The following is a 13,254-nucleotide window of genomic DNA, read 5'->3' as shown; positions in this document are numbered from 1 at the left end:
GGACAATGTTGTATTTGTTGCGAGGAGAGGAGTTTTCCGAGAGCGAGAACTCATAGGCCAAGGAGACAGTGGGAGGCAAATCGAGCTTGAAGAAATTCAAGAGTCGATAGATGAAGGAACCTCTACCGCTGGCACTCAACCCGAGGAGGAAACTCCGGTTGAACCGATTGACGAGTCCTTACCTCTTAGACGTTCATATAGAATTAGAGTTCATCCCTAGTTTTATGGTTTTCATATTACTACCGAAGGGGACACGTATATTAGTGATGGTACACTAATAAATCTTGATGAACCTAATAGCTATAAGGAAGCCATGGTAGGCCCGGAGTCTGCGAAATGGAAAGAGGCAATGGATAGCGAGATCCAATCCATGTATGATAACCAAGTCTGGAATTTGGTTGATAATGTGCCCGGACGTAAGACCGTTGGGTGCAAATGGATCTTCAAGAAGAAGACTGACGTGGATGGAAATGTACACACATATAAAGCGCGATTGGTTGCGAAGGGCTTTACTCAAACTCCCGGAGTTGACTATGATGAGACCTTCTCACCAATTGCGAAGATTAAATCTGTTAGAGTGATGCTAGCGATTGCCGCATTTCATGATTATGAGATTTGGCAAATGGATGTCAAGACCGCTTTCCTTAACGGAAAGTTGGCTGAGGATGTTTACATGGCTCAGCCAGAGGGTTTTGTGGGTCCGAAGCATCCGAATAGAGTGTGTAAGCTTGAGAAGTCCATTTATGGACTTAAGCAAGCGTCTCACAAATGGAATCTTTGCTTCGATGAGAAAGTCAAAGAGTTTGGATTTGTACGAAGCGAAGATGAATCATGTGTATATGTCAAAGCCAGTGGGAGTATAATAAGCTTCCTCGTTCTATATGTCGATGACATATTACTTATAGGAGACGACATCCCGACTCTGCAGGAGGTTAAGTCCTGGCTCGAGAAGTGCTTCGCTATGAAGGACCTCGGAGAGGCTTCGCTATGAAGGACCTTGGAGTTGTACCTGCCATAAAGGAGCCCATGGAGATTTTCTATGATAACGAAGGAGCGGTTGCCTTAACCAAGGAACCGAGGGATCATGGTAGATCACGACATATCGACAGAAAATATCACTTTATTAGACATCGTGTAGAAGAAGGACAACTCATAGTGAAGAGGATATCATCAGAAGATAACCCAGTAGATCCGCTTACGAAGGGACTGAGTAGGGTTAAGCACTTGCAGCACGCTAGGAGTATTGGGCTGAAGGATGATATTAGCATAGATTAGATAGTATTAGAAACGTGTAATAGATAAATGTAATTAACATTTGATGATTAAATAAAAGGAGTTTTATTTATGAGTAATGTTACTATCTTATGTTAATTGTTTAACTATTGTTTCACTTTGCATGTTTTGACTTCCAGAATAATTAAGTTTATTAGGAATAATCGAATTATTCAAATTGTCCACAATCGTTCATATGTTGGAAGTAGATATGAATGAAGATTGTCATGAATTGGTGTGTAGATTGTCTAAATGGTGTTAGACATAGCAAAGGGTTGCTGCAACGTTCATGAGTGCTTATGAACTAGTTTTGAGCATTGGAACAAACCCGCGCTTGCTGGAATCACCTTATGGAATATGAGATAAAAGGGTGATCGCAAGACGATAATATCATATAGTCTTAAAACCTAGATATATGGTTTGTTATTTATTAATTGATTGTACATTGATAATGCGAAAATGCATCAATAACTCGGTGTTATAAAACGCATTGTTGTGTATAGTTGGTTAATGAATAAGTAAATGAATATAAGTCGAAGTTTATCTGTAACTTTTATCTAAGAAGGTAAAAGCGATATCTCGGCCGCTCGATGATTTGATTTGAATTATGTGTCGGGCCCGGTCAGAACTGAATTGATGTGTTCGATTAAGTTCTATGTCAAATAAATCAGAGATCGAGAAACCTAAATGCTTGACTAACCATTCCATAGGATTGTCAGCATGATATCTAACAGAGGACTGTACGGTCCCTTATCTAAAGGACAAGATTGATTAGATCAGAGTTTGACAGCGTCTTTGAGAGCTACGATTGCAAACCGAATTATACTTGTACATATAGTTACTAGACTTATCCAAGTGGGAGACTGTTGGAATAGTGTCTAAGGCTGCAACTATATTAGGCAAGTATTTGACCCGGTTGTGCATGGTCCTTTTGGGTTGCCTTCACCATAGCAACTTGATAGGATGATTTATTAAGAGAGAATAAATATTATTAATATATTATGCGAACAATATAAAGAATAATAATGTAACAACCCAAAAATACGACCCAAAAATTTCATTTTTATAATATAACCAAAACCATAATCTGAGTGTCATATCATAAAAACCATAAGTGATGTATCCCAACCATAATAAAAACAACACTGTGCGGAAACTGTATCATATCCATGTCATATAAAAATCAAAAACTAATCAACTCCCAGGCTAAAAGCTGAAGCTGTGGTGTGTGCGATGCCATCATCCCGAGCTCTTCCCTCTGCTAGCGGAAGTACCTGAAACCAAAACTAAAACTGTAAGCACGAAGCTTAGTGAGTTTCCCCCAAACTACCACATACCATACAATACACATAAGCACATACTGGGCCTTGCCCACTGCATCAGACCGAAGTCTAGAACTAGCTGCATCGGACTGAAGTCCGGAACTGACTGGGACCTTGTCCCCTGCATCGGACCAGAGTCCGGAACTAACTGCATCGGACCGAAGTCCGGAACTAACTGCATCGGACCGAAGTCCGGAACTAACTAATCATGGCATAGCATAAAACATAACAACTATTATAAACACATAAACTGCATACTGCATCGGAACAGAGTCCGGAACACATAACACAAACATGCTTGAATCACAAAGACATCAAGCACTCTAGCTACTGCATCAGACCGAAGTCCGGGACTACTGATAATTAAACGGGCCGGCATAGCGACCGTAGACCCGTTCCTACTGAAAAGAAACTCACCTCGTGAACTGGCTGCTGAGTGAATAGCTCTGAGGGCTAACTGCTGCTGCTCCGGTATCTCCCCGGCTCAAAGAGCTCTTGCTTTCCCTTGAATCTCTGTTCTGGAATCCTTCTCCTTGCTCCTTTCTTCTTCTCCTTCTTCAAGCCTTCACAAATGCACACAAGATCACTAAAACAAACACTGAAGATCGAATTAGGGTTTTCTCACAGCTTTAGAGGGTGAAGGAGGCGAGATTGGGGGCTATAAGGTGGCCTAAATAGTGGGCAACCCGGGGATTTAGGGTTTCTCCCAGACGGACAGACTCGCCGAGTCCAGAATATGGACTCGCCGAGTCGCCATCTAATCACGTGCTCGAAATCCTGACCCTACTCGGCGAGTCAGGCTATGAACTCGCCGAGTCCCTCTTGCAAAACTTCAAAATAAATACCAAGAAATTATCATACCGGAGAAGGGTCGTTACAATTCTCCCCCACTTATCTCAGACTTCGTCCTCGAAGTCTGCTACGGCTGAATCTGCAAATATCTCTGGGTAGTGCTCCCTCATCTCCTCCTCCGCCTCCCACGTCCACTCAGACCCCTTCCGGTGCTGCCACTGCACCTTCACTAACTGGATTTCCTTGTTCCTCAAGGTCTTGGTCTTCCGGTCTAGAATCGCGACCGGTCTCTCAATATAATTCAGGCTGCTATCAACCTGAATATCCTCTAGGGGAACGACTACTGACTCCTCCACCAAACACTTCCTCAACTGAGACACATGGAAAGTGTTGTGGATCTGACTAAGCTCCTCAGGAAGATCTAACCGATAAGCAACCCGACCCACCCGGGCCAAAACCCTGAAAGGACCAATAAATCTGGGGCCCAACTTGCCCCTCTTCCGGAACCTGATGACACCCTTCCAAGGTGAGACCTTTAGAAGGACCATATCCCCCACCTGGAACTCCAAGTCCGAACGCCTCCTATCGGCGTAGCTTTTCTGCCGACTCTGAGCATTCTGCAGTCTACTACGGACTTGCTGGATCAACTCAGTCGTCTTGAGCACCACCTCCGTGCTCCCGATGACCCGCTGACCGACCTCGCCCCAACAAATCGGGGTCCTACACTTCCTCCCATACAACATCTCAAAGGGAGGTCGATCAATGCTCGCATGATAACTGTTGTTATACGAAAATTCCGCCAGCGGAAGATACGTATCCCAACTGCCACCGAAATCAAGAACACATGCCCTAAGCATGTCCTCGAGAGTCTGAATCATCCTCTCGCTCTGCCCGTCTGTCTGAGGGTGGAAAGCGGTGCTGAAAAGGAGACGAGTACCCATCTCGTCGTGAAACCGCTTCTAGAATCTGGATGTGAAACGGACATCTCGGTCTGACACCACCGATACCGGCACTCCATGACGTGCCACAATCTCTCGTACATAGATATCGGCTAACTTCCCCGCCGATATACTCTCCTGGATCGGGATAAAATGGGCACTCTTCGTCAACCGATCCACTACTACCCATATCGAATCCACTCCTCGTGCGGTCCTGGGAAGCTTGGTGACAAAATCCATGGTGATGTCCTCCCATTTCCACACAGGAATGTCTAGCGGCTGCATCTTGCTGTGAGGCCTCTGGTGCTCCGCCTTGACCTTCCGGCAGGTCAGGCATCTCTCAACATACCAGGCGACATCCCGCTTCATGCAGGGCCACCAATAATCAGATCGAAGATCTCGATACATCTTCGTCACCCCCGGGTGGATAGAAAACCGAGACTTATGAGCCTCATCCATCAACACTTGCCGTACTCCACCCCAGTACGGTACCCACACTCTCCCGTGAAGCGTCAGCAAACCACGACTATCATAATCAAACGAGGCTACTCGGCCCACGATCCTCTCACACTTCTGTCTCTCCTCCTTGAGGCCATCCACCTGAGCCTCCTTGATCCGCTCCAACAACGGAGTGATCACTGTCATCCTCAAACATAAATCTCTGATAGGGGCCGCCGACACCTTGCGGCTTAGGGCGTCGGCCACCACGTTGGCCTTCCCTGGATGGTAAAGGATCTCACAATCATAATCCTTTAGCACATCCAACCACCTCCTCTGCCTCATGTTCAGACTCGGCTGATCCATAAGGTACCTCAAACTCTTGTGATCCGTGTAAATAGTACAACGGACCCCATAGAGGTAATGCCTCCAAATCTTGAGGGCAAACACAACTGCCCCCAGCTCCAAATCATGGGTAGGATAATTAGCCTCGTGAGGCTTCAACTGTCTCGAGGCATAAGCTATCACATGGCCTCGCTGCATCAAAACTGCTCCCATACCTGTGATCGAGGCATCACAATAGACTACGAAGTCCTCTACTCCCTCTAGCAAGGTAAGGATCGGAGCCTCGCACAATCTCTGCCTGAGGGTCTCAAACGCTGACTGTTGCTCAGTACCCCAACGAAATACCACTGACTTCCTGGTCAGTCGGGTAAGCGGCACTGCTATCTTGGAGAAATCCCCAATAAATCTCCGATAATACCCTGCCAACCCTAGGAAGCTCCGAATCTCAGATGGAGACTTCGGGACCTCCCACTGCATCACGGCCTCTATCTTGGCCGGATCTACCAAAATACCCTTTTGGTTGACGAGGTGACCAAGGAACTGCACCTCGCGCAACCAGAACTCACATTTGGAGAACTTTGCGAAAAGTCTCTCCCTCCTCAAAACCTCCAGCACCTCCCGCAGGTGCTCCTCGTGCTGCTCCTGCGTCTTGGAATATACCAAGATATCATCTATGAACACTATCACTGACCGATCCAGCATCGGTCTACACATGCGATTCATGAGATCCATGAACGCGGCTGGAGCATTGGTGAGCCCAAATGGCATCACCATAAACTCATAATGACCATACCTGGTCCTGAAAGCAGTCTTCTGTACATCCTCATCTCTAACCCTCATCTGATGATAACCGGAGCGTATATCGATCTTGGAGAACCAAGACGCTCCCTGAAGCTGATCAAGCAAATCATCTATCCTCGGAAGTGGGTAACGGTTCTTCACCGTTACCTTATTCAACTCCCGATAATCTATACACATACGGTGTGACCCATCCTTCTTCCTCACAAACAGGATCAGCGCTCCCCAAGGCGAACTGCTCGGCCGAATGAAACCCTTGTCTAACAGCTCCTGCAGCTGTATAGACAACTCCTGCATCTCAGGGGGAGCTAGTCGATACGGTTCTTTGGCTATCGGAGCCGCACCAGGAATTAGGTCGATCCTGAACTCGCCCTATCTCTGAGGAGGTATCCCCGACAAATCCTCGGGAAACACGTCCGGGTAGTCTCGAACAATGGGAACATCATCAACTGTCGCCTTGCCCTTCTCCCGGGCATCCAAAACGTAAGCTACAAAACCGGCGCAACCCTGCTGAACATAGCGCCTCGCCCTTGCGGCGGAACAAAAGGTCGGTCCCCGCTGTGGCCTCTCGCCCTGAATCACTAACTCTCCCCCACTGGGAGTGCGGACCCTCACTAGCTGAAGCTCAGAATCAATCACCGCCCCATTGGGGCTTAGCCAATCTATGCCCACAATAACCTTATTCCCTCGCAGGGGAATAGGAACCAGGTCCACTGAAAACTGCTCATCAAATAACTGAAGAGAACACCCTCTATGCACTCTGTCGACCCTCACGGTCCTATCATCTGCTATCTCAACCTCTAATGGACAATCCAGCTCCCCTGGAGCTCTACTAAATCTCTTGCTAAGCGCAAGTGATACGAATGATCGGGTAGCCCCCGAATCGAGTAATACCAAAGCAGAAATGCCGTTCACAGAGAACGACCCTGAATAAAACATACAATAATAAGCAATACTCAAACGATAATAATAATAAAGAGATGAAGGAAGATACATACCCGTCACCACATCAGGAGTCGCTCGTGCCTCCTCTGCTGTCATCTGAAACGCCCTGCTCTTCGCCACTGGCGTCTCGGCTCGGCCCTGCCAGCCATCTGTAATCCTCAAGGTAGCAGGGGCAGGTGCAACCACCTTCCCTGCTGTAGCTAAACTCGGACACTGGGACTTTTTATGTCCCCTCTGATTGCACTGAAAGCAAATCAGATCTGATGCTGCGACGGCAGTAGCAGGGGCCGTGCAATCCCTACTCAAATGCCAAATCCGACCGCACTTGTAGCAGCCGGAACTCCCTGCCTTGAACGCTCCCTCGTGCAATCTCCCACACTTGCCACATCGACCGTGGCTCTGCTGACTCCTAGATCTGTGATCCGAAACCCTGGGCTTTTTGCCCGAACCGCCAGAACCTGAAACCGCCTCCGGTTTCCTCTTCTTTTCCATCTCGAGATCAATCTCCCTCTCCCGAGCCCTAGCAATCATATCTTCCAGCGTTTTACAGCTGGACCGGGTCGCAAACTGACGGATATCGCTCCGCAACATCTCATGATAACGGGGCTTCTTCATTTCCTCATCAGCCACGTACTGAGGAACGAGAAGAGCCCTCTCCCTGAACTTGGCGGTGATCTCCGCCACTGTCTCTGTAGTCTGGGTGAGGTCCTGAAACTCCTTAGCTAACTGCTGCACCTCAATGACCGGTGCAAACTCCGCCCTGAACCTGGTAGAGAAATCAGCCCAGGTCATGGCGTCCAATGCTACATCATCCCCAATGGCATGTCCGACCTCCTCCCACCAATCCCGTACCCTGTCCTTCAGAAGACAGGATGCCAATCTGACCTTGTCCCCCTCGGGACATCTGCTAGTGCGGAAAGCGTTGGCCACATCCGCCAACCATCTGGTGCTCGCTATGGGGTCTCGCGCCCCATGATAGTCCGGAGCTCCACATGCCCTGAACTCCCTGAAAGTAAGGGTGCGCGACCCTATCATGGCCGCCACCTCGGCACGGAAGGTGCCCAATCTCTCATCCATCAGCTCTAGAATCCCCTCCTTGATCGAACCAAAGATCACAGGAGTCTGCTCTAAAATGATACGAGTAATCTCTGAAGAAAGAAACTCTCTGGTCTGCTCATCCATGTGCCCGCTCCCTGAGCCTGATCCTGATCCCTCCCCGGCACCACCACTGCCGGCTGCTGTCCTCGGACGCAAAACCACCATACTGAAACACATCGTAACAATATCAGAAAACTGAAATATCTCAAGGGATCATTGATACTACTACTAGCTTCCTGGCCTTGTCTCGGCCTTCCTTGATTCGAGTACGGATCCTCTGCTTTCAGTAGTACGGGCCCATACTACCTTCCACATCTATCCGTACTTTCCTCAAGAACCGCTTTGACTCCACCAAGTCACTTCTACTACTGCTAATCTCTGCTACTCTCATCCTAGGCTTGCCCTAGGGAAACCTCAAAGTCAACTCAACTAGTCCTCAGCTGCTGAAGGTCTCCTTATAATGCTAATTAGCCACCACCTGAACACCATCACATGTGACGAGGATCAGATAATCCTTCATGTAAAAGACCCGTCCCTATAACGGTTGGACTCAAACAAGAGCTGCGCAATAGGGCCAATTCCAGCACTCTGGGATTATTCAACCCTGATCACATGTGGTGTGACGTGTTCACCTAATGGCTAACTTCCATCATTCAGAGTCCCACAAAGCACAAAGCAAGCAGCATTCGGATAAGGGAAACATACTCAGGCAAAACTACCCTCATAACGCGAAACTGTACTAGCATACAGTGCTAAGCTCATACTATCAGGTATAACCTAAACAGACTATCCTACTGCTGTCTGGTCAATACTAGCATGCAATACTCATAAAGCTGTAACATATAAAGCAGGCACATAAGGCATCCTCCTAGATCCTTAGTCCTATACTAGCATGCTGTTCTACTGAAGCTGGAACAATTAATCATAATAATAAAACTCGTATTGGTAATTTGGGAGTACTTACTTGAGCTCGGCTGATCGCATGCACCACACCCTTATCTTGTTTTAAAAAAAATTTCTTTCTTTCTAAGTGCTTTCAAAATTCTTTTAGAAAACATTTCCTTTTTAGAAAAATCTTTTTACTTCCCTTAGTTTGAGTTCAGATACACCCGGAAGTGCATCCGAATCCCTCAAATCAGGGCTATGATACCAACTTGTAACAACCCAAAAATACGACCCAAAAATTTCATTTTTATAATATAACCAAAACCATAATCTGAGTGTCATATCATAAAAACCATAAGTGATGTATCCCAACCATAATAAAAACAACACTGTGCGGAAACTGTATCATATCCATGTCATATAAAAATCAAAGACTAATCAACTCCCAGGCTAAAAGCTGAAGCTGTGGTGTGTGCGATGCCATCATCCCGAGCTCTTCCCTCTGCTAGCGGAAGTACCTGAAACCAAAACTAAAACTGTAAGCACGAAGCTTAGTGAGTTTCCCCCAAACTACCACATACCATACAATACACATAAGCACATACTGGGCCTTGCCCACTGCATCAGACCGAAGTCTGGAACTAGCTGCATCGGACTGAAGTCCGGGACTGACTGGGACCTTGTCCCCTGCATCGGACCAGAGTCCGGAACTAACTGCATCGGACCGATGTCCGGAACTAACTGCATCGGACCGAAGTCCGGAACTAACTGCATCGGACCGAAGTCCGGAACTGACTGATCATGGCATAGCATAAAACATAACAACTATTATAAACATATAAACTGCATACTGCATCGGAACAGAGTCCGGAACACATAACACAAACATGCTTGAATCACAAAGACATCAAGCACTCTAGCTACTGCATCAGACCGAAGTCCGGGACTACTGATAATTAAACGGGCCGGCATAGCGACCGTAGACCCGTTCCTACTGAAAAGAAACTCACCTTGTGAACTGGCTGCTGAGTGAATAGCTCTGAGGGCTAACTCCTGCTGCTCCGGTATCTCCCCGACTCAAAGAGCTCTTGCTTTCCCTTGAATCTCTGTTCTGGAATCCTTCTCCTTGCTCCTTTCTTCTTCTCCTTCTTCAAGCCTTCACAAATGCACACAAGATCACTAAAACAAACACTCAAGATCGAATTAGTGTTTTCTCACAGCTTCAGAGGGTGAAGGAGGCGAGATTGGGGGCTATAAGGTGGCTTAAATAGTGGGCAACCCGGGGATTTAGGGTTTCTCCCAGACGGACAGACTCGCCGAGTCCAGAATATGGACTCGCCGAGTCGCCAGCTAATCACGTGCTCGAAATCCCGACCCTACTCGGCGAGTCAGGCTATGAACTCGCCGAGTCCCTCTTGCAAAACTTCAAAATAAATACCAAGAAATTATCATACCGGAGACGGGTCGTTACAAATAATATTGTTATTTGATTAATATAAGACATAGAATTAATTGGAATTAATTTGGTGACTTAAAGAGATTAATTAAATAAGAGGGTATAAACTACCAATTGTTTGATAGTTAAACTTTAGACTGTAAATCCATATTAGATAGAGGTGGACAGATTCTAGAAGCTATGGATAGCTTCAAATCGTTCAAGGTTATCTAAGGAATGGATTTGGATTGCTTTAAGAGAAGATTATCTAATTAGGGTTTAAGCTGTAACCCTTAAGGAGTCTACAAGTATAAATAGACCCTATGGCATAAGGAAATCGGCACTTCATCTAAAGTAGAGAACCCCTGGCCGATTTCCTCACCTCTCCTCTCTCCTAAATCATCCTCCTTGCTATTTGGTGTTTGTGAGCCATTAGAGGAGTGACAATTGTGACTCTAGAGCTCCAAGACAACAAGATCAAACAAGGGATTCAAATGTATGATTCTAGATCTTTTTTAACATTGTTCTTATACCTAAATAGTTATTAGAAGTCTTGGATTCAAAGCATGTTTAATTAGAAAGCCTAGATCCAAGCATTAGGGTTTTTCATGCGCACATAGGAAAGTTCTTATGGCTAAAACCCATCAGTAGGATGATTCGGTCTACTACATACAGACTGCTGCACCGGTTGATTTCCATGACTCTCACGCATCATAAGAACAGTGAGAGAGTGCCTTTGATGGACTTGTATTTCCTATGGGCACTTGTTACTCTAGGGAGGCACCTGAACCTTCTAGTTGCTTTAGCTACATATTTGGGACGAAGGGCCAGGGGACTTCGGGAGGATAGCCCAATTTGCGGAGGGCATTTTATCACGCGACTAGCCCGATCATATCAGTTGTTGACACGAGAGATCACAAGATCGATGGTGTTCCATGATATGAGGCCAATGAGTCTTCAGCTATTGGAGTCGATGCGTGTACAAGAGCGGGGCGGAGATGGTGTCTTGCGGGTACGAGCAGATGATGTGGCGGATAAGGAGGGTGACGCCGAGCCACAGCCGAGACGGGTCCAGCAGCGTAGACCTACTCCTCGGGGAGCACAGCAGGGACCTGAGCTAGAGATTGATATGCGCTACCTAGCTTAGGGCATTGACTGTCTTGACATGAGGGTTCAGAACCTTAGTGAGTATGTTGCACATGTGGACAGGCAACAACAGTGGTATAGGGATGCGTTGACCACATTCTTTGCCCACCAGGGGTTTCAGTACTCAGTTCCCTACCCTCCACCATTCCAGCCACGACATGATGGGGCCGATACTTCTGGGACACAGCAGCATGATGATGGAGATGATGAGTGATTTAGTTATCCTTTTTATTTTTATGTTATTTTTTAGTTTATTTTTGTGTTGCTAGTTTTAGTTTTTTTTTATTTTATTTTGTATGTAATTAAACTTTAATTTAGGATGTTTTACTTTTGTTTTCCATGTTAATGCTCTTTGGTTGTTTAGATCTCTACAAAATTTTCGCCCTTAGAAAGCTGGCAGTAAGTTCAGCAGCTAGGTCCGACTGTTGCTAGAGAGAGCCGTGTGAGAGTTCGAAGAGTATAGTCAAGACCCACAATTTGTCATAAGTGTGGGGTGCATATTGATTTCGTGAGCGTTCGTTTAGAAGTTTGGCATTTTTACGATATTTTACCTCCTATGGTATGGATGAGCTGTTCCCACACCATAGAGTTTTATTTCGACACGAGGAAGAAGTATCATCCCGGCTGCCACGACATGGTTGACACTTTCCTATGTTGTGGGGGATTTTTCATCGCGAGAAGAGGATGTTATTTTTGAAGACATGATGTGGTCGACACTTTCCCACGTCATAGTTACTACACATTGCATTTACTGGAAATATTGTGCACCACATTTTTGAAGTCGGATGTCTTGATTTTATTTTTCGGCAAATTCAGAAGCAGCAGTTCCAGTTTTCAGTCTTTCAGCGATATTTGGAGCAACTTGTAGCAGCCCCATTCGATCTCGCCACAACTACCCAGGGGAGTCTGTTCCTTTTTCTCCCTTTTTATGTTCTTAATTTGTTTTAGCATACAATGAGGGCATTGTATAAAATAAGTGTGGGGTAGGGGGTCGGTAATAGTAAATTATAAAAATAAAATAATAGTTAGGAAATTGCTAGATTTAGGAAATTTAAAAATTTTAAAACTTGAAATAATAGTTTAATTTAGAAAAATCTAGTGATAATTTAAATTTTGCTAATATTGTATGAGATAATCCGATGAGAACTGAAATGTTTATTTGAGCCAATATACTTTATAATGCATTTGTGGCCTCCCTTATTTTAGTGAAATCATGGAACAAAAACATAACCCCGTTTGGTTTGAGGGATGCAATATGTTTAGCAGCCTAAACCTGAAATGTATCCAGGAAAATTATTATCATTAACTAATAAAGGTTGAGGTTGAGCGCCTCTGCTTAAGCATGTAGGTTTTGAGTGAAAAAAGTGAGGTACATGTAAAAAAAAGAGAGAATTGCAAGCAAAGTTTGAAGAATTTTGGAGCAAATAAAGTGAAGATCAAAAGATCAAAATTCCAAGAAATTCCAAAAAGTTGAAGATACCAGAAATCAATTCAAATAAGGTGGTGAATTCAAAGATTTCAAAGATCAAATTATCAAGGAAGTGAAGAATTCTAAAAGAGCTCCATAGTGGTATCATAGATTGTAATTCTAGATTATGTATGCTTAGGTTGCTCAACTAAAAATACATTGAGGATAAGGAGGTTTTCTGCGGATGGATTCGGAGCGTTGCATAAAATGAGTATTGTTCGGAAAAAGTGGGCAAGTGTTTATGAAGATTGTGAGTATATAAAGTATTGGGGGGGGGGGTACTTTAGGATAATTTAGACACAAATGCATGCGTTGAGGTCTTGGCATAATGGCTGAGTTTTAAATGGATTGTTTAATGCGATATTGGTAAAA

The sequence above is a fragment of the Lactuca sativa genome, chromosome 9, assembly GCF_002870075.4.
Source record: "Lactuca sativa cultivar Salinas chromosome 9, Lsat_Salinas_v11, whole genome shotgun sequence".
NCBI lineage: Eukaryota > Viridiplantae > Streptophyta > Magnoliopsida > Asterales > Asteraceae > Lactuca > Lactuca sativa.
The sequence above is the reverse complement of the archived record's forward strand: the minus strand, read 5'-3'. Positions refer to the sequence as shown.